Below are 20,984 nucleotides of genomic sequence, written 5' to 3'. Positions count from 1 at the left end.
GGGTCCTGGTTACCCAAAATAACTAAAACACCCCCATGTTCGGGTGGAATGTTTTTCAGGACAGCACATTTTCTAAGAGGTAGTCTCCTAATTTGCAATGGGTTCCCTAGATAGAACCCATGATAAAGTCTCTTCTTTTATTGCTGACATATAACTCTTCTCCCACAGAAATTATCTTTATCGGCATCTTTTCCTGTTCCATTTTGTGGAAAGGGCCTTTTCTACTCCCTCATGTCCCATTCTTTCTCATTTCTTTTACTCAATTTTCCCAGTCTCCTGATTCATCTTGTTACCTTCTTGATAAACTACAGGAATTATAATCCTTTGGGGCTTTGTATTTGGTAGGGAAATATTGCTTGCTCTTCTTAGTCACTTACCAATTCTGTCCCCAATTACACAACTTTCCATTTTTATTCTCCCTCTTTCCCCTCCCTACACAGATACTGATGTTCTAAAGGAGGTCAAAGGGTAGTTCATGGACATTAATGCTACTTTTCCCCCTAATTCTTTGAGTTTTCCCTTAAATCTTTAGCCTACATACCCTTTGATTCAACAACACCACTACTAGATATACATTCTGAAGAGTAAAGGATACAGATGTACAGAAAATATTTTTAGCATCTCCTTCTGTGGTGACAAAGAACTGGAGGCCGAGTGGGTGCCCATCAATTGAGGAATGGCTGAATGTGATAGAACATGACTATGCTTCATCATAGGAAGTGATGAAGTGGGAAGTTTCAGAGATGAACTGATCCATAATGAAATGAACAGAATCAATAGAATAATTCATATAACATGCTCAGAACTGTACTCAGAACCTGGAGAACAACTTACACAACATTGTAAGCACAAAGAGGTCAGAAGAGTGAGGACCTTTGGTCTACACAACTTCAGCCTACTCATGATAAAGCCTGCCGTCCACATCCAGACAGACAGGTGAGGACTCAAGGTGAAGAATGGAACACAGTTACTCTGAACACAGCTAATAAGAGGATTCGTTGGGCTTGACTACATGTCTGTAAGGGGTTTTGTCTTATTGTGCCTTCTCAATGATAAGTGGGGATCCTGGTCCTCATGGACTTACAGGGGAATTCTACCAAACTCTGAAAAGAGTTTGCATATTATTTTGCATAATTTGCATATTGTTACAAATGTACATATTACATATTGTTTTATTACATTAATTAGTATGATAATAATAATTGTTACATCATTACAAATTATTCTAAAAAACTTTTACAAGACAAATACTGTCCTAATACTTGTGTCAGAAAGATACAAAAAACAGAAAGAAAACTACAGGTGGATGGAATTTAATGAACACGGAATCAAAAGTTTTCAGCAAAACACTGTTAAACAGACACAGCGATTTATCCCGGAAATCACGCGGAGTGACCACACGGTATTTACACTGGGGACTCAGGGTGGGCCGAACATTAGGAAAATAACCAACATGGTCACATTAAAAACCCAAACGTCCCAAACGACATGGTTACCGCAACAGATGAAGCAAAGCCTTTGACAAAGAGCATTAATATTAAAGACCCTACAAAGCAGAGGCACAGGAGGACCTTTCCCTTACCATCACAAAGAATACCCAAAGCCAAAAGGAAACACTGTATGTACTGAGGGTACATAAGGATCATTCCCAAGAAATACAGGGGTAACTGAAGGATGCCTGTCCTCCCCACTACTGTGTAATATACTCTAAAAGAAAATCGAGGACTTCAAGACAGACAGAAAGAAAACTAGCTTTTTGAAAATCCCAGGGAATTAGCAAAGATACTGAGTAATAATTTCAGCCTACAGAATAAACTCTTAAAAATCAACAGCATTTCTTTATTAAATTATTATTTATTAATTGACATTATTATAATTAATTATTATGATGGTTATATATTATAGCATATAATATATAAATATTGTGTGCAATATATAAATAATCATAATTGATTAATTAAGATTATTATCAAAAAATCAGAGACAAAACAAAAGAGAAAACACTGAAAAAACCCAATAAATTTATTTCAGTACAGACCTAAAAAAGCACACAATACACACACATACACACACACACAATGACACACAAAAAAATAAGAAAAAAATTAATAGCTAGAGGCATATTGTGCTCATGACTGGACTGGAGCAATACAATAAAAGTGAAAAAACGACCAAAGTTATTTTACAGTTTTAATGCGAAACCAACAAAACTATCAAAGAGATACTTTAAAGAAATATGAGAAATAAAATTCACCTGGAGAAACAAACAAAAAAAAAAACCACAGTCTATTGAGGGAAAGAATTTAAAAGATAAGAATGAAAGGGGAATAACACTTCCAGATTTCAAATTATAAAGCAACAGCCATTCAAGCTACTTGAGAATTTTTTCTTTTCTTTTTTTTTAAGAGATCAATGGAACAGATCTGATATAAGGTAGAATCAGAAACAACAGAATTTAACAAGCCAGTGTTTGATAAATCTAAAAACAACTTACTTAGGAAAGAATTCCCTACTGATAAATACTACACAGAAAATGGGGAAAATGGATGGGCAGAAAGCCATTGACCCAAATGGGGTTAATGAAGAGTCAGACATAACTGAAAAATGAATGACTGAATTCAAGATATATACAACAAATATCTACCTCTCTCTTTTGCTGTTCAATTGTTTCAATCCTGCCCATTCTGGGGTTTTCTTGGCAAACATATTAGAGTCGTTTGCCATTTCTTTCAGCAACTCATTTTACTGATGGGGAAACTGAGGCAAACAAAGGTTAAGTGACTTGCCCAGGGTCACACAGCTATGTATCTGAGGCTAGATTTGAACTCATGAAGATGAGTCTTCTTAATTGGTAGTCCAGTGTCTATCTACTGTGCCACCTAGCTCTATCTTAATATAAACATAGATATGCATATATATTCACGTACACCTTTAAATATATGACCAAAAGCCATTGCCCAACAGATAAGAGGTCACAGGATATGAACAAAAAGTTCAAAGATCTGTAAAATATTATCAACTAAATGAAAGAATGCTCAGAAGTACAATAATGAGAGAAATTAAAATAAAATAACAACTCTCAGGTTTTACTTCCTATCCAACAAAATGGCAATAATGACAAAAGATAAGAATAGTCAGTATTAAAGAAGTTGTGGGAACACAGGCAAACTAATGCACTGTTGGTAGAACTGTTAATTAACACAATCATTTTGGAAATCAATTTGAAATTATGCAAATACCTATGCAAATAAGGTGACGAAAATGGCCACACTCTTTGATCCAAAGATGTCATTATTAGGCATGTACACCAACCAGATGACTGATAAGAAGAAACTGACCATGTATACTAAAATACAGAAGCAATTTTGTGATAGCAAAGAATTGGAAACAAAGTAGATGCCCACTAAATGGGAAATGCCAGCACAAATTATAGCACATGAATATATTTGAATATTATTTATGCTACCAGAGATGATGAATACGATTAATAGAAAAACACATACGATATCATGCATAATGAAGTAAGCAGAGCCAAGAAAACAACACATGCAATGACTATAATAATAAACAAATGGAAAGACCAACCACAAAATAATCGAAAGTAAATGTTACAAAATTACAAGAAATAAACATGACTCCAACGACGAGATAGGAGACAACACTTTCATTTCACTTTTTTTTGTGGTCCATGAGTTGGAACTTGGCATATGTTTTTGGACGTATTCAGTATGTTAATTGGCGTGGCTTTTTTTCTTCTTTTTCTTTCTCAAAAATATTCTTCTTATATGGGCCAGCTTTCTAGAAGAGTGATGGAATGAGAAGCTAGGATAAATGTTAGCCATGTAAAACAAAAATAACAGTAAAAGTTATTTTAAAAGATGTTTCTGTTACATTCCTTGTGTTTTGGATTGTACGTCTTCCTTCTGGGATATGTGGAAGCTCTTGATCAATATTTTGCTATACGTGTTCAGAAGTTTTGCAAAGCTATTTTTTTATTTCTTAGAGAGATTTCAGATCTTTCTGGGGTCATAGAATATCACTGCTCCAAGACTTTAAAGCCAACAGAGTTCAATGCATTTTCATTTATAAAATCTATTTAAATTTACATTTGAATGCCTAATATCTGGATCACACAAAATTGGAAGAGTTTAGAATCTTGAACGAATTAGGGGTAGTAGTGTAGAAAGAAATCATATGAAAAGCTGTGAATATTCTGGGAGCATACTCATATTACTGGAGCAGACAGAAATCTAGATTGAGGCAATAAGACAGAACCCATCTACATAAACTCAGGGAGATTGAAAGGGACTTAGGACATAGAGCTGCCAAGTCTCTATTATTTTTTGTGACTTGAACTATTAATAGTTCAATACTTTAAGTATTGTCACTATGGCTGAACCACACAAAGCACTCAAAGTTGTTACATATTCCAGAAAATATCTGAGAATCAATTTATTTTAGGCCCTTCCTTTCAAAGGTTCAGGAGCACAAATGTATTCTTCCATTTTTGGTTAATAAGGCTATATAGGAAAGTTATCCATATTAAGTAACATCTCAAGAGACCACTTAGTCAGAACATCAATTTATTATTTAACAAAGTGAGAAGACATAACAGAGAAGAGAACTAGTAGCAGTTGTCTAGACAGGAAAGAGTCTGAGTGAACATGTCCAACTAGACTTCTCTTTTTTCAGGACACCAAAGTTCAAACAAATACAAGCTTTTTTACTCAGAACAGAATTAGAAGAAAGGGTATAAGGCAGCTTTTCTGTGATATTTCCGTCAAACTAGGACATTTGTTGGGAAGATACATGATAACTATTTGAGCTAAAGCTATTTCGATTCAACAACTAGGGACCTGTCATTCAGCACTACTGATTGAATAATGGTTGACATCTGTTCTTTGGATCTCCTTTTTCAAAATTACATGCAGACTACCAACCTCCTATTTTGAAAATATTGCCATACATTTGATTCTTATAAATCATATTCTAGAGTTAAAGCCTTCTAGGCAATATCTTCTTGGGTAGTCAGAACATCTTTAGCTCTTTCATTAAAAAAAGGTCCCACTATCAATTACATTGATGCACAAAATGACTACTCAGGCAGCTGATTTAACTCCTGTAATAAATGATCCCAAATCTTTAGTTCTCCATGAGCTAGGATTTTATTTGCCTTTCATCCCTTTTCCAATTCAGGTTATATTCATCCAATTCAGGCTATTATCCCCTTTTCCAACAGGATCAGTCATTAGTCTCTCTGAGGGAGAAACACTCACAAAGCTTTCCATTTCTCTCCTGTCCATTCTCTGAGAAGCCTCCAGAAAGCACTAGAAAGAATGGAGTAGAAGGTGTAAGGTAGTTCCATCAGGAGGCCTCAACAACGGTCCTTGACTTCCATAAATACAGAATTGTGTTCAATTCAAGTTCTCCAGTTTAGGAAGCATTTAGAAACTAGCTGGAAAACATCCTGATAAGGATGTACTGAATGGTAAAGGGTCAGAAAGTAATGAAACATGGGTATCAATGGAGGTCGCTGGTGATATTTAGCCTAGAAGAGAGAAGGTTATTGAGTGACATGATCGTTGTAATTGACCATCTGAAAAGTTTTTAGGTGAAAAAGGGATTAGTCTTGCTATGCTTAGCCTTACAAGGCAGAAAAAGGGCTAAATATCAATGGCAAAAGACTAATATGTAAAATCGATGGGAAACTGATCAAAATCAATTAGATTAAAAGTTAATATGAAAATTTTCAAAGGATATGAAGTTTTCAAAAAAAGAAATGTAAATTATATCAATATTCTGGGAGAAGGATGAAAATTACTACTAATAAGCAAAATATAAGTGAAAGCATCCCCAATCATCACCTTCATTCACTCATCAGATCAGCAAAGTTTTTTCAAAACATAAGAAGTGACTGGGAAGAGTGGATAGAAAATTGTAATGTTAAAGAGATTTGTGTTAATATACGATGTTCCCTGCCCATTAATGAGCCTCAGATTAGGAGAGGTTTGTTTTGCAGGAAGGCCCACACCTTTTGTTAATTGCTAATGAGGCACTGGGTCAGGAGGGTCATGTCCTCTGGCTCTGAGGTGAGGTTTTGCTTTGGGGGCTTACTCTTTGGAAGAATGTTCCTGTCATATGAACAGTTGAAACTCTGGGTAGCCATGCCCTGTGTCCCCCCACCCCCTTTGAAAAACCAGATGGTGGTGCTTCTCTCTCTGGTAACTATGTCTGTATGTAATGGTCTGACAGTTGGATCTGTCTGTTGATCTGTGATGTATGTGTTGTTTATGGTCAGACAGTTAGAAGCCCTGTCTGTTGGTCTTTATTTCCTTGGCTTGTATTTTCTCTGCTGGTGAATGTAATTAAAGTAGATTATTGTTCCCTCCAAAATTGCTTTCTTTTTAGAAAAGCAGATCTAAGAACCTGTGCAGCAGGCCCTCCTGTGTATGCCAGGATGCCTCAGTACTAAGAATACCTAGATTCAAGTCCTGCCTTTGACACATATTGGCTGGATAACTGCAGGAAAGTCACTTAACTTTTCAGTATTCTAGGGAACTCTTTTAGACTATAAGTTACAGAAAAGCTGCAGATCATCATTGGTAGAAAAAAAATTTCCTCCCCTGGGAGTTCCCCATAATAATGAAATCACAAGTTTATTAGTCCCTATTCCTATCTTCTGTCTTTAAAAGATTAGAATATTCTCCATTAAATGGACTGTGGAAAGGCTGAGAAGCTATGATCTTACCTGTAACTTAACCTGACTCCTTGTCAGTATCTTGACACAGTCATGACGGTGATGCTGGATGCTGCAGAGATGGACCAGTCTAAATTATGTGATAGAAATATGCATCACACACAGTTTTTACAGTTGTGTGACTTCCTCTAGACAGTCAGTGACTTCTCCTCAAAGCGTTGCCTGAATATCCCAGGATTACTTTCAAAAACTTTCAAGTATCAGAATCTAGACTGAGACTTCAAATTAACTTTAATAAATTCACAATTCTGGTATAGGTGTAGTATGCACATCTGACCCATTTGTCCTCCTTTTAGTCAGTTCTGGAATTAGCAATAAGAGATGTTTTATTCCAAGTTCAGGAGGTAAGAAGACTGAAAAGAAGGGCCAGGATAAATCTGTTATTGGCATCTCTGGGTACTGATAATTCCTCTGGGCCAACTGGGTTGCAGTCTCCTTTTTAAGTTATGACTTCTGCAAAATGAATAAAAATTGCATTAGCTTATTTCCTCTTCTTCCTACTCCCTAATAATATTGGGGTCAAAGCTTAGTAGCTAAGGAAGCCCTACTATGGGAAAAATATTATATTCCCAATTTGAAACATCTGAGCAAGCCCAGACTTCTCATGTCTCCTTGCAAAAGGCAAGAAGTCTTTCAAAACTGAAGGGAATAGGGAAAGTTTTATGTTCTGCTACACATCTTATTTGAGAAGTATTCACTGAAGTAACTGAGGTAGTTGATGTTAGCTACTTATAAATAAAAACTAAAAGTAATTGCTAATAGAGAGTCTGGAGTGAAGCAAAGCATTTCTGGGAGCCTCTCCTGAAGTCCAGGCAGAGAAGATCTCAGAGAAGTTTTTCTAGGATGAGAAGGAGGCAGTTGATGAGGAAGGGGCAGCAGAGAAGGTAGAATGTGGAGATACCAGTTTGTCATTAATCTTAAATAAATACAAAATGCATGGAGAAAATATAAGGATCACTGACCTCCAAAGTACATGAGAAATTTTTAAATAATAATTTAAAAGTTTTAAAATTAAAAAAATATTAAAGAATATTAGAGAATATCAAAGAAGATTAAAGAAGATTGCATAGGACTTCTAAATACACAGAATATTTCTAATTTGAAGCAAAAAGTGGTTATAATGAACAATTCTAGTAACAACCAACAAATACAGCAGTAGAAAGATGAAAGACCTTTAAGTATAAAAAAAGAATATCCAAATAGCATAATATTATTCTATACCCACTAGAAAACACAGAAAAAACTGAAAGATTACAATCTAAAAACCAAAATGCTCAGGATTGTCCCTTTATAATCTGGACCCCATGGCCGGTGGTGAAGTCATTCAGGCACACGTATGTTCTTGCTGGAACCTGCAGGTATTGGTCCTCCCTCCCTCCCAATTCCACTCACTGCTGTTATGCCTTGGCAGACACCCTTGGTTCCTCGCCATTTTCTTCCTACGGCAGGGTCACACAATAGCAGCAGTAAGCTAAGGATGAGCACAGGGTGTGGGGCAGGGAAGTTCTCTGTTTCAAGATCCATCAATCCTGTATCCCCTCATCTTCCACGGTCCTAGGCAGCCTTGCTCGTCCTGGCCTCCTCAGACCCTGCCATCTCTTGGACCTTCCATCCTTCTGGAAGAAGGGTGAACCCTGGAAAGGGGCCATGAAGGCTGGAGAGCTGACATCAGCACCCCCTCTCCTCAAATCCCAGTCAAGGCCAGGAGGTCCCAGAGCCTCCACCTAGGATGGTCTAGCTCTCACACAAAGGCAAAAGATGAAAGCCAGCAAGTGCTGGGGAAAGCACCAACAAGAAGCACTGGAGGGCCTTCATACGGCCCCTGAACAGAAGAAGTATAGTTATGGCTTTGTCATTATGTTCATTCTCCTGCCAGAGAGACGACAGGCTCAGAGTAGGGACTGACACAAACACACACACACACACACACACACACACAAACACACAGTGGACATGGCCAATGCAAGGATTCATCTTACGTGACTATGCATATGTATTTTCCTTTTTTAATTAAATGTTTAAATTTAATTAAATGTTACCTGGGCTTGAGAAGTAAAATCCTAGCTCCTTTGTCAATCTTTTTTCTCCCCTCTCTTAGCTTCGGTAGCCAGAGTCAGAATGCAGCAGGAGTTTTAAATAAGGGAGAGAAGAACTTTAATTCAGGGGAGGTTAGGCTTGTGATGAGGGAGACATCTAGTGTGAACCTTGTCCCCCTCCTCCAAGTTTGGCCTCTTTTCACTTCTCTTTACTCCCTCCCTCTCAAATCCAGCCTTCCAGACTGAGAAAAACCCAGAAGCACCCAAGGGAGCAATTCAGTCAAGGCCAGGGACACACAGGCAAGCAGAAGTACCCTGAGGGAGGGCCAGGGCAGTGAGGGTAGGTGGTCTGTACCATCTCTGAATCAACTTCCACAAGTTCATTTGGGAAAGTGGCTGAGATATTGCCCCTTGAGGAAGAGCCAGAGATTCTGCCCAAAGGTCAACTTTGATAAGCTATGGTGTATGGTCAGCAAGTAGACAAAAGTTAATGGTGTCAAAAACAAGACAAGCAAAACTGAAAAGTCTTGGGTAGAGGGACAGACCCCCAAAAGTCCGTTATCTGAAGGTAAAGTTTTCAGCAGGAAAGCAGAAGGAAAAATTTTGGGTGTTGGGGGAAGCCTGTGTCCATGAGCCATAAAATCAAATGCTATTACAGAGAAATTCTTTAAAATGCAAACATTTATCAAAATTAAGGTAAAAGTCCCCTTCCCCTGTGCAGCTCCATAGACAGCTTTAAATTTTTTATGCACTCATGTATTCGCTCATGCTTTCTCTTAAAAACAAATGGTGATTCCTAGAATTCTCTAGAGTAATACTCTGTATGAGCATGCCATCATTTAAATTTCACCTACTATTCCCCTGACAGCATACTTTACTTGAGAATGAAGAACTGTTCCGAATCCATACACACTTCATTAACTGCAAAAGTTGAGTCCCCATGCTCTGGTAGGTCTTCCCAAGCAGACTGAAGGGCTTGCAACAGAATTCAGCTCTTCGCCCTGTAATTCCTTCCTAACACCAGGACAAATGAAAAGACAGGAGTCGTTTCTAGCTGGGACTTCAGTGTGGCCACTCTGTCCTCCCCCACAGTCTCTTCTGCTATTTATTTCTTTTTGGTTTGTCTGCTTACACTCATGATCTATAATGAAGTTTTCATCCTCCTTAGAGATTCAGGAATTTGGAGGGTTTTTTGAAGGTTTTTTCCTTATGTTCCCCTATCTTTCACTTTCTGTCTCTTTTCCCTTTGATAGCTGATACCTTAGGGTAGGAGCAGGGAACCTGTGGCCTCAAGGCCATATGTGACCCTCTAGGTCCTCACAAATCCCCTTAATAAGAGGATTTGTTCTGTAAAACTTGGGCTCAGTTAAAAGGTCAAACTCAAGGACCCAGAAGGTCACATGTGCCCTCAGGTTCCCAATCCCTGTCCTAGGGCTTGGGACTCTAAGGTATCCCAGCTTCTTTCCATACTAAGGAATCAACATTTTTGGGGGGGAAAGGGAGGGAAGAGACAGGCCATATTTAAGTCCCAGCTAGAACAGATTCCTGCCTCCCTCCAGTCTGTCCTCCCTTCTATTACCCACCCTTCTTCCATCTCCCTTCCCCTCTCTTTTCCTGTAGGAAAAAATAGATTTCTCTGCTCCACTGCCTGTATAGCTTAATTTCCAGTTGCAAGCTGAAATAATTTTTACCATTCATTATTAAAGCTTTGAGTTCCAACTACTCTCCCTTCCTCCCTCCCTTCTCACCCTCATTGAGGAAATAAGCAGTTCAACAAAGGTCACATATGTGTAATGATCCAAAGCACGTCCATAACAGTTATGTTGTAAAAGTAAAAATTGCAACAAAAAGTCAAGTGTTAGTTGTCTAAATTTCTGGCAATGAGCCTCAAGGAAGAATCTGGCTTGGTCCTAAAATGAAAAATAATCTTGTAAAAATGATTTTTACCTTAGTACTTAGGACTGCATGTCTTCTGAGGTCCCTTTCAACTCAGGATTTTGTTGACTGATTTTTTTTTAAAGAACCACTGACAGTTCCATAATAGATGAGGTTATACATACATTTCTCCATTTTGTGAAAGAAGAAGGCCAAAAAAAGGTAAGCAAAAAACATAAAAAGAATCCGACCACTGAAAGTTATTATGGTGACAGGGAAGATCAAGACACAAACTCACAAGAAGATAACAATGTCAAAGCACCTATGGGCAAACCAAGTGAGAAGTGGTCTCATGGAAGAGCTCAAAAGGGAGTTTAGAAATCGTATAAAAGAGGCAGAAGAAAAGTTGGGACTAGAAATGAGAGTGATAAAAGGAAACTATGAAAAAAGACTCAAAAGCTTGGAAAACTGTTTAAAAAGGAAAGTTGGCCAAATGGAAAAGAAAGTATAAAAGTTAACTGAGGAAAACAACATCTTAAAAAATCAGAATTGGGTAAACTGAAGAAAATGCAAAATATCTCATTGGAAAAACAACTGACCAGGAAAATATCCAGGAGAGACAATATCAGAATCATTGGACAACCTGAAAGCCATAATCAAAAGGAGGACCTGAACAGCATCTTTCAAGAAATCATCATGGAAAACTGCCCTGAAATCCTAGAACCAGAGGGCAAAATAGGTATTGAAAGAGTCCACTGATCACCTCAGAAAAGAGGTCCCAAAATAAATTGAAGAAATAGTAATTATTTATGCGTAAGCAAAGCCAACATAATAAAAATGGCAGTTTTACCTAATTAATCTATTTATTCAATGTTATCCCAAATAAATTACTAAAAAATTATTTTACTGAGTCAGAAAAAAACAAAATTCATTTGGAAGAACAGAGGATCAGAATTTAATGAAAAAAGTGTAAAGAAAGGAGGTTCAGCAGTACCAGACTTCAAATTACATTACAAGGCAGTAAATATCAAGCTATTTTATACTGGTTAGGAAATAGAAAGGTAAATCAATGGAATTGAATAGATATACAATACACAGCAGCAAAGGATTATGGTAACCCTGTGTTTGACAAATGCAAAGATTTGAGTTTTGGGAATAAGAATTCAATTATTTAAATTTGGTTTTATTTACATAAAGAGTATTTTATAATTATGTTCATATAATTCCTGTGTCTGTTTTGGAAGGCATACTCTCAGGCATTTTTATACTGTCTACAGTTATTTTAAATGGTTTAAAACAATACTGAATAATATTGGAGGCATGTAGCATAGTTTCCCTGTTTATCTTTTTTAATTAAATCTGTTTTGTCTTTAACTTTGTCTGAAGTCATGATCATTACCCCTGCTTTTTTTTTTTCATTAGCCAAAACAAAATAAAAATCCCAAGGAACATTATAATCAAATTTCAGAACTATCATGTCAAGGGAAAAAATGCTACGAGTGTCAGAAAGAAACAATTCAAATGTCAGGGAGTTACAATCAGGATCACACAGGACTTCACAGCTGTAATGTTAAAACACTGGAGGTTATGGAACATGATATTCTGAATGGCAAAAGAGCTGCAGCCAAGAATCACTTACCAGTAAAATTATGCATAATACATCAAGGGAAAAAATGATCATTCAACAAAATAGAAGGATTTCAAGACTTCATAAGTAAAAGACCAGAACTAAATCACAAACCTGACCGCCAATATCAAGACCCAAGAGAAGCACAAACAGGTAAAACGGGCAAAGAAAACATAAAGGATTCAGCAGAGCTAAACTATTTATAACCCTACCTGGGAAGAAGACACTTGTAATTCTTAAAAACTGTAACATTAATAGTACAGCTAGGGGTGGGGAACCTAATAGAAAGAATATACATAGAAGGTTCTGGTATAAGATGAACTTGAATGAATGACATAAAAAAATTAAGAGATGAGAAAGAGGAGGACAATGGTTGCAGACAGAAAGGAGACATAGAACAGGTAAATTATTTCACATGCAGAGGCATATTATGGTGGAGGAGGACTTTATCACTGAATGTCTTTTGTGTGCTTCAACAGATGATCCCTAGATATCTGATGAACGTTGTAGTGAGCCCCCATTCTGTGACTGTTTTAGTATTCAACCGCTATTGTGTTGGCTGTTTATCTTGGAGCCTGCAACTTAGCTGAAACCATTAATTTTATCAATTAATATCTTTGGTGATTTATTAGGATTTTCCAAGCAAATCAGCAGCAGCAAATAGGGAAGTTTTATCTCCTCCTTACCTATGTTTACAGTTTTAACTGCTTTATCTTGTCATATTACTACTGCCAGAATTTCCAGAACTATATAAAAAAAAAAAAACAGGAAGAGGGGCACCCAAGCTCTCTTCTTGTATTTAGTGAAGAAAGCTTTTAGTAGTGCCTAGGATACTTGTGTGTGAGGTTACATATTTTACATGATTTTTTTTTAAAAAGGTCTTTTTATGCCTGAATGTTACAGTCTGAGGTTTTCTGTTCTGTTTCACTTTTGCGTAAGCGCCGTGCTTTGTGAACAGCTTTTTTTCTGAATGTATCAAGACAATCATGTGGTTTGGGATTTTTCTTTGTTTATTTCTAATGTTATCACTTACATTGTTTTCCTAATGTTGAAGACTCCTTGCATCAACCCTGCTACAAATATCCAACTTGGTCATAACGAATGATTTCTTGGAATAATCTGTGTAGTCTGACAGGATTTCATTTAAAATTTTTAATCAATATTCATTAGTGATTTCAGTCTGTAGTGATCCTTCTATCCTTTATCTTTTCCTGACTTAGACATCAGGACAATATTTGTCTCATAAAAGGAATATACAAAGTGACTTCTTTCTCATTTTTTGAGAACGATTTACTATTATTGGTAATTGCAGCTCTTCAAAGATCAGACAGAATTCTCCCATCACTATGAAGTGTGTTTTTCTCTGATGGTTCCTTTATTTAGTTCTATACCTATTTAGCTCTAGTTTCGCTTCTTTTTCTTAGATTGCATTTTTAAAGATCTCTTTTTCATCTTCTGTTAGTCTGGATATTTTGTATTTTTAAAAGTATTCCTCTATTTCATGTTCTCACATTATATAACTACACTGTAGGTTTTGAAAATTCGTTTATTTTTTCTGGGTTTTTTGGGACTTCACTTTGTGCATTCCTCTTCTTTTAAATCAGATTGGCTAAAGGATTATTGATTTGACTAGTCTTTTTAAAGAACCACCTTTTATATTTATCATTTCTCTATTTTTTGGTTTCTAGTTTATCTGTATCTTATTTTTTAACTTATTTTTTGCTTAATTTGATAACTGCAATTTCTGTTCCCTTGGCATATTCTTTCAGGCTCCCGTTTTAATTCTATGTTTTTCTTTAGGTCACCTGGATACAAGAGATTTCTGAGTTTTGTTTTCTCCCCCATTCAAGTCACTTTCATTTTATTGTTCAATCCCTTCTCATCTGAAGCTCGAGTTCCAAGACAGTCCTTGTCTTCATTTATTCCTTTTGTATTTACATCTTTATCTTGTCTCCCTTTTAAGTCAGTACCTGGTCAGACACTAGTTTTGTTCAGTTAATTAGCACTGATGGCAGTGTATTTCCTCAGGTCTTTCCCACATTCCTATTTGTGCCCTAATCCAAAATCTTTTTATCTAAATTAATTTCCTTTCTTTGTATATGTAACATATGAGGTGGTTTTTAATTCAGATTTAAAGCTACCTTCTAAGATTTCTAGTCACTTGTTTTCAATTCTCTCTTTCCTTTTTTAGGACCATACCCCATTCCACCTTCAGAGGAAAGATAATTGCCAGTTTTCTTGGGTTAATCAATCAATCAGGTTAGGACCCAGGCCTGTGGAAACTCTAGGAAAAAAGGAGTGGCCACAGTTGAGTTTCCAATCTACTTTCCCTCTGTCAAGGAATCTTTTTCCTCTCCAATTTATTTTTCTGTCCTCCTGTTTTCTCTTCTCCACTCCTAGTAGTATGCCAAAGCAGTGCCTTTGGTTTTTACCAGGAGAATTAGAATCAAAGGTCTGTGAATTTATTTCCTTTCACAGGACGGAGATGGAAAAAGTTAAAGTGAGGTCTGCCTCAGCTAAACCTTGAAATATTTAGATTCGATTTTTTTTACATTTTATTTTCATTTCTATCTTTGTATCACAAACCTGGAATATTTAATAAATGTCTGTTGCCTGAACAATTATTTTACAATTATTTGAAAGAGCAATTATTTTGCATCTTGACAGTTATGTTGTGTCTCCTGCTTCTTTTCTGCCCCAGTCTGTCCCTGACACCCACAGCTACTCCACTCACAGCTCCAGATATTGTCTCCTCATGATAAAAGAAATGATAAAAGGTCAGTGAAATGAATTGAAATGAATCAGTAAAGAGACCCAAGAATACCACCTACCCAAGCAGAATTCTGTTTGGAGTCTATTAGACAGGTATTAACTCAGTGTTAACTCAGTGTTTCACTTTGTAGTAAAACAAATTTTCCAGCAAATAATTTTTCTAGCAGCAAACACCAATCCTCTGTCAGTGACTTAGTGTTTAGGTCAAAGTACTCTATGTGTGTTGCAAATACCATTCAATGGAATCACCATTTATTGAGCACCTATTTTGTTTAAGACTCCATCCTAATTTTCATGACTTCTCTCTTACTAAAGCAGAACAGTGACGTCTTGTGGCGGGGAATCCAGCTTCTAACTTACCTCAGTGCAGAAAAACAAGTCCCTCCACAACTGCCTTGTTTTTAACTACTTTAAAATTAATGAACCACTACGAAGTTCTGTTAGGCAAACGACTGAAACCCTCCCTTTCCCAATGCGCCCCAGTGCAGAATGTGGGGAGCCTGTCCTCTAATGGATGGGGGTGGGAAGGTGGCATTATTTTCTCACATTCAGTAAATTCTCACTCCAATACCTGAGGGACTCAGGTAGCTATAGTTTTCCTTAGACAGTGAAATAGATACAGGAACTCAATACAAAAAAATGAATCCAGAACGGGACAGCCATTTATCTCCTAAAAAAAAAAAAAAATTCTAAGACGCACATACAGTAGGCCTTGATAATATGACTGAAAAGTGGATTCAATACCTTGTAGATGCTGTTAGTCTCTCAGTAGGTTGGTACTTAGAAGTCATCAGAACATAGAGCAGTAAGTAGATCTACTAACCAGTGCGGAGAAAAGTATGTGTGATCAGTGTAACGACTATACTAATCACCTAGATTTGCTGGCGGTCCCTTACTTTCTAGGGAACCCCTCCTCGAAACCTAAGGTTGAGGCTTCACCCTTTGACATACTAATAATCTACCTTCTAATTGCCAGCTGACCCAAATCAGGTGCTCTGCTGCTGCACAAGAGTGGAAAGTCCTAGCCATGGTGACCCCAGTTCTGCACTTCACTGAAAAACCACAAAACTCAACAACTCTGTTTACCAATAACACCTACGGTTACTCAGTTCCCCACTCTTGCTGTAAACAGACACGGCCTCCTTCCTAGGGAGGGAGACTCTGCTTGAAGCCATTTCCCTCACTTTAGAAACTAAACTTGTTTGATTCCTGGCTCTCAGGTCTCTTGCCTGCTCTGTTTGACTCTGACTACCCACAGGTTAGAGACTGGCTCAGTTCAAGGAACACTAGACATTCCACTTTTCTTCTAAGCTTTGCCCTGTCCAAATCATTCCAAATACGTCTTCTGGCACAATGGGGCAGACCTACACCCATGATCGTGTCTTTCATGAGAGCAATGGAACAGATATCAGACACTCCTCACGTGAAAAGGACCCAAGACCCCCAAACCTCCTGAACTAACAAGGTCATGTGAATGGACATGTGCATCTCAGGACAGATTTTATTCAAGATCAGGGAAGAACAAAGGTGCAACCCCAAATCCAGGCTTACCTAGGGGTAAGGCACTTACATTTGCATTAGGTGCCTCATGACTCTAAGCAATCCAAAATAATTCTGGCATGATTTGTAGCGAGAAGGGAAGAACATTGAAGGTGGCGTCAATCCTTTTAAATATGCAAGAAAACAGTCCTTCCTGTTCAGTGGCCAAAAGACCATCTTGCTGTCTCAAAGCACCAAACCTCTCCAATCCTGAATCACATATACACAGTTGGCAGCAGGACAATTCTGCACATGCCTAGTAGTTTTGGCTAAACTGCCTTGCGCTTATCTGTATTTGTTTTCATAGATTCTTCAGTGTGTGCCTGCTTCTCAATTAGGGTACAGATCCCCAGGAGCAGGAGAGGGATTTTTATTATTCATATTTTTATTATTTTAATGTTTCATTATTTATATTCCAGGGCAGAGCCTACCACAGGTCCTATGTGTCTGCCAAAGAACAATTAACAAATTCTTGCTAATTGACTGGATTTAAAATAAAGGAGAGTGTCTGAACAAATTCTGATTTATCAGCGTAATACAATTTTGCTGTAAGAAATGACTGAAGATGGCTTCAGAGAAACCTGATAAGACTTGTATGGAGTGATGTAAAGTGAAAGAAGCAGAACCAAAATCACTTCTATTCTCACACCAACACTTCAAAAAATTTAAATATAAGAATTTTGATCCATGTTATGGTAGGAACAATATTCTAATCCCTTCCCCATCTAAACTGAACTAATTTTTCCTTAAAAGGTATTGAAACCATCCTTAAAATCTTAGGTGGTGCAGGGAACTAAAGGCTCAAGATACATCACGTCCTGGTCATGTGAATACAAAGGTGCACCAAGGGTTCTCTGATTCTTCTCTGGTGGATCACAAGGGAGAACTCAGGCAAGGGAGCTTCCTTCCATTGAATCAGCTGGAGGGTCTTCAATGTTTATCCTGTACTCAACTTCCTCTTGTTCTAGCTAAGTAAACCTATGTGTATTAATGCTGAATGACCTCTTATTTACTATAGTATTTCTCTTGTTTTACTACAGAACTAGAATAATCAGGGAACAACTGATCTGAGTCAAGCACAGCCCAGGACTAAGTTGGCAATCCATCATGATACCAGGGGATTGATGAACAATGTACTATCCACCTCAGGATGGAGACGTGACAGACTAATATACAGAATGAGACACATATTTTTGGCTACTGGCCCAGTGTAGGAATTTGTTTTGCTTGATTATACATGTTATAAGGCTCCTCTCCCATCCCTGAGGTAGGGAAGGTAGGAAGAAGAAAAAATACAGGCTTGATAACTGAAATTTAACAAAAAGAAATAAGGGCAAGTGGAGCCTGCATTCATATTATGGCATTTTCTAAAAGTAGGTATCATTCCTTCTTCACCAGATATCTAAGTGACCACTGTGAACCTATCTTTGGGTCTCTGTTCTACTTGGAAAGGAATGCGTATTGAACCAAGGGAATATTTAGATGCCCTACTACACAACAGATTCTTTGCTTATGAAATTCAGAGCTAGCTATACAAAAATAATTGATAATTAGTTCTTAATATTTGATTCTTTGGGAATTTCCAGGCTTATATTGTAGCATGGAACAGAACCTAGACAGGCTTGTTTCAAGATGACAGTCAACACATTTAGGTTTCAGGTCTAGGACTACCACTTGTCATAAGTAAGAAATTAATCACAGTTTTCTTAAGTAAAGTTGGGGCAAAGAGTAAGTACAGGAGGGATGAAGCATAGGGAGAGATTTAATGACAGGATTTTATCCTGTAGATTATCATCCAAAACCCATTTCTTATGCCAAGCATCCAATTCCTCATCTCCATCCCCCTCAACCCTCCTACCCCAAAGTTTCAAGCTAACTCCACCTAGCCCTTCCACTATGCTCTCTGGAGTAACTTCCTTTCATCTTAAATCTTTTCCTCTTTCACTCCTTCCATTTACGAACTCTTGCTGAGAGGTGGTTCCCTTTTGATGACATAGCTTTCCTAGCCACACTTCTCAGTATTAGCTGCATCTTTACTTCTCTTTAGATCACTGGCCAAGATGGAGGAATTAGAATATTCCTTGATCCCCATTGCTACTTTCAGGTTCTCCTCCTACTTCCATCCATCAGTAACCTCTCTCTCTGTGAGGTTTATGCTATTCTTATCTACTGCCCAATCAAAATCACAGTACTTCCTGTCTATAGACCCCCCAGGTCATTCCTCTTCCTTCTGCAATGAATTTGATACCTGGCTCACAATTTTCCTGTCCTCTCCAGACCCTGCTCTCATATTAGGGAACTTCAACATACATACTGATTCCATTTCCCTCAAATATTCTAACCACTTAGTTCTTCAACCTGTTCACTTCCCACGAGCTACCTTTTCAACTCTACCTCAGCCATTCATAAATATGATCATACCCTTGATCCTGCCATCACCACAAATGTACCATCTCTATGTTCAAGAATTCCAAAAATCTTTTTATCTGATCATAACATTAACTTTCACCTCTCCCTCTGTTTCCTTACAAAAAAAAAACAACACACTGTGGCCTCCAATCCCTTGACTCCTCAATTTTCTCCCATGTCATTTCTCCTATACTACCCATTCTCTCTTCTCATTTTTACCCCTTTGTGAACCTATTCAACTCTATACTGATATCATACCCTTCACATCCCATTGACTCTGAAGAGCTATAGAGCATCATCCCAATCCCATTCTACAGTCCTTACCATCTCATCCCTTATTCACAGCCCCTAAAACCTTACCCTCTTTCCCCTCCCTCTCTCCCCCAGCTCCTATCCCACCTGTATTGTAGAGGGTAACATCATCCTCCCAAACCCAGTAATACTATTTTGTGGTTTTCTAACTCAATATGTGGCCACAGGGATGTTTCTATTTGAGTATGACACCATTTTTCCAGTGACCAAAATTTGTTAGGTATAAAATTTTGATTGAGTAGACTTTAAAGGAGAAAGGGTTGCTGAGAGGATGAGTGAAGGGAAACTCTAGGAGTCACAGAAGGGAACTAGATGTATTCTGACTCTCTCTAGGACCAATTTGTCAGGGGATATAAGAGAAGGTATATTCACTGCTAGAAAGGAAGACTTAAAAGTACTATCAGTTAGATCTTAGTGAGGAACTACTATCAATTAAATCTTAGAGGGCTAACAGATAAAAGTAGTATCAAGGAAAGAGGATGAAGAGGTACAGGATGAAAGTGAGTTTTTTGCTATGGAATAAGAATTCCAGAAGGCACAGCTAAAAAGGTAGGGAGGGTTGAACTGGCAAATAAGTGGAGAGGGTTAAGAAGGATAGAAATGAAAGAACAGGAGAGAGGGGATGGAGATTTTCTCCAAAGTGGCCAGCGAGGGACGAGTACAAGAATGAGAAGAGAAATGGGAAAAAAACAAAGGGATGGTGACTAGCAAAGTGGAAATACTTGAAAAGATGTTTCAGAGGGAGATAGGCTCAGAGTGGGTCTGTTTCCTTGCTGAGGTAATTGGTGGAAGAGAGAGGAAAGAATGAAGAGATGAGTGTGGTTACTTCCCCTTTCTGAGCAGCAAAGACAGTGGTCACACAGGTCTGCATCTAAGTTTCTAAAGGAACAGTGGTAGCTGACTAGACAGGACATAGCCTTAGTGCAGGAAGGTTCACTCAGAAGATCAAATTAAAAAGAAAACCAAGCTTGTTTACTGAAAAGAGAATTAGGAGAAAGTCAGTAGGCCATTCTCAAAGAATATTTCTATTGAGCACCATGCCAATGATAAACTTCTGGTCCAATAATATTTCCATCCAAAGATTTCGAACTTGTCATGTAATAGCAATGCTGACTCAACAGTGAGAGATACCTGTTCTCTGCCTCTCCTTTATTAAAATTCCATGTAGATCGCCAACCTTCTGTCTCAACAACAAACTTTACAAATGGTTGATGTAAATTACATGTGTGGCTTCTTATATTTGATATTGCTTTTTTCTGGCGGAGTATCCGAAGTCACACTAATCTTCACAATAACACATGTATTCACACTATCACATCTATTAGGACAACTTGTTGTTTAGATGGCAGCATTAGGCTAGTTCCTTGGGTTTATTGGCTGCAAGCTGAGGCTGCTCCCTTAGGGAAGGCTTACTGCTTACTTAGGGAGAGACTTCTTAGGCAACATGCTCTTGGTTAATCAACACATCTTGAACTCTTCCATTTAAAAAGTCCCACTGTATCTTAATAAAAATTTACAAAATGGCTGCTCAGGCAGCTGTTTCGGCTCTTCTAATAGATGACCCCCAGTCCTTAATTGTAAGTGAATGGGTATTTAACTGCTCTTTCCTTCTTTTTTACCTTGGGGCACACAAGAAGGCTGTCATCCCTTTCCACAA

The 20,984-nt window shown here is 37.8% G+C and overlaps 1 long non-coding RNA gene across 1 annotated transcript in view; it reads right to left on the bottom strand.

The window, feature by feature from the left end:
• Positions 1–4,566: 4,566 nt before the first annotated feature.
• Positions 4,567–20,984, bottom strand: part of LOC140513098 (uncharacterized) — a 41,589-nt gene continuing 25,171 nt past the window's right edge. Inside the window, exons 4-5 of the long non-coding RNA XR_011970072.1 lie at positions 6,749–7,210; positions 4,567–5,548 (exon numbers count right to left, since the gene is read on the bottom strand). This is a non-coding gene — a long non-coding RNA (uncharacterized lncRNA). The remainder of the gene's footprint in view (positions 5,549–6,748; positions 7,211–20,984) is intronic.

Source organism: Notamacropus eugenii, chromosome 7, assembly GCF_028372415.1.
Source record: "Notamacropus eugenii isolate mMacEug1 chromosome 7, mMacEug1.pri_v2, whole genome shotgun sequence".
NCBI lineage: Eukaryota > Metazoa > Chordata > Mammalia > Diprotodontia > Macropodidae > Notamacropus > Notamacropus eugenii.
This window is presented reverse-complemented; position numbering and strand designations above follow the sequence as displayed.